The sequence below is a fragment of the Idiotropiscis lumnitzeri genome, unplaced genomic scaffold (assembly GCF_059441095.1).
Source record: "Idiotropiscis lumnitzeri isolate Australia: NSW breed Sydney's pygmy pipehorse unplaced genomic scaffold, RoL_Ilum_1.0 HiC_scaffold_67, whole genome shotgun sequence".
Lineage (NCBI taxonomy): Eukaryota > Metazoa > Chordata > Actinopteri > Syngnathiformes > Syngnathidae > Idiotropiscis > Idiotropiscis lumnitzeri.
Genome location: NW_028283605.1, coordinates 730641 through 732920, shown reverse-complemented (window position 1 = coordinate 732920; position 2280 = coordinate 730641).

Genomic DNA, 2280 nt, shown 5'->3' with positions numbered 1-2280 from the left:
GTCTGCTGGCGCTGTACACTTTTTCTAAGTGTTGCAATATCTCATGAAGGAAATACTGGACAATCAAATTAATGACTTTCCAGGCTCCAGGATGCCTTTCTACACTATATAAAGGTGGAAATTTACATTGGAAACGTTTGGTTTAGCTGTTATAAAAGTTTGGTTTTTTAGTGCTGTAAATGCATTTTCAGCTCGCGCTGTACACATTTGCTATGAGAGGCATTATCTCATAAGGGAAATATTGGACAATCAAATTAATGACTGCCCAGGCTTCAGGATGTCTTTTTACACTATATAAAGGTGGAAATTTACATTGGAAAAGTTTAGTTTAGCTGTTAATGAAGTTTCGTTTTTTTAGTGCTGAAAATTCATTGTCTACTGGCGCTGTACACTTTTTCTAAGTGTTGCAATATCTCATGAAGGAAATACTGGACAATCACATTAATGACTTTCCAGGCTTCAGGATGCCTTTCTACACTATATAAAGGTGGAAATTTACATTGGAAACGTTTGGTTTAGCTGTTATAAAAGTTTGGTTTTTTAGTGCTGTAAATGCATTTTCAGCTCGCGCTGTACACATTTGCTATGAGAGGCATTATCTCATAAGGGAAATATTGGACAATCAAATTAATGACTGCCCAGGCTTCAGGATGTCTTTTTACACTATATAAAGGTGGAAATTTACATTGGAAACGTTTGGTTTAGCTGTTATAAAAGTTTGGTTTTTTAGTGCTGAAAATGCATTTTCAGCTCGCACTGTACACATTTGCTATGTGAGGCATTATCTCATAAGGGAAATATTGGACAATCAAATTAATGACTGCCCAGGCTTCAGGATGTCTTTTTACACTATATAAAGGTGGAAATTTACATTGGAAAAGTTTAGTTAAGCTGTTAATGAAGTTTCGTTTTTTTAGTGCTGAAAATTCATTGTCTACTGGCGCTGTACACTTTTTCTAAGTGTTGCAATATCTCATGAAGGAAATACTGGACAATCACATTAATGACTTTCCAGGCTTCAGGATGCCTTTCTACACTATATAAAGGTGGAAATTTACATTGGAAACGTTTGGTTTAGCTGTTATAAAAGTTTGGTTTTTTAGTGCTGTAAATGCATTTTCAGCTCGCGCTGTACACATTTGCTATGAGAGGCATTATCTCATAAGGGAAATATTGGACAATCAAATTAATGACTGCCCAGGCTTCAGGATGTCTTTTTACACTATATAAAGGTGGAAATTTACATTGGAAACGTTTGGTTTAGCTGTTATAAAAGTTTGGTTTTTTAGTGCTGAAAATGCATTTTCAGCTCGCACTGTACACATTTGCTATGTGAGGCATTATCTCATAAGGGAAATACTGGACAATCAAATTAATGACTTCCCAGGCTTCAGGATGCATTTTTACACTCTATAAATGTGGAAATTTACATTGGAAACGTTTGGTTTAGCTGTTAATGAAGTTTCGTTTTTTTAGTGCTGAAAATTCATTGTCTGCTGGCGCTGTACACCTTTTCTAAGTGTTGCAATATCTCATGTAGGAAATACTGGACAATCAAATTAATGACTTTCCAGGCTTCAGGATGCCTTTCTACACTATATAAAGGTGGAAATTTACATTGGAAACGTTTGGTTTAGCTGTTATAAAAGTTTGGTTTTTTTAGTGCTGTAAATGCATTTTCAGCTCGCGCTGTACACATTTGCTATGTGAGGCATTATCTCATAAGGGAAATACTGGACAATCAAATTAATGACTGCCCAGGCTTCAGGATGTCTTTTTACACTATATAAAGGTGGAAATTTACATTGGAAACGTTTGGTTTAGCTGTTATAAAAGTTTGGTTTTTTTAGTGCTGAAAATTCATTGTCTGCTGGCGCTGTACACTTTTTCTAAGTGTTGCAATATCTCATGAAGGAAATACTGGACAATCAAATTAATGACTTTCCAGGCTCCAGGATGCCTTTCTACACTATATAAAGGTGGAAATTTACATTGGAAACGTTTGGTTTAGCTGTTATAAAAGTTTGGTTTTTTAGTGCTGTAAATGCATTTTCAGCTCGCGCTGTACACATTTGCTATGAGAGGCATTATCTCATAAGGGAAATATTGGACAATCAAATTAATGACTGCCCAGGCTTCAGGATGTCTTTTTACACTATATAAAGGTGGAAATTTACATTGGAAAAGTTTAGTTTAGCTGTTAATGAAGTTTCGTTTTTTTAGTGCTGAAAATTCATTGTCTACTGGCGCTGTACACTTTTTCTAAGTGTTGCAATATCT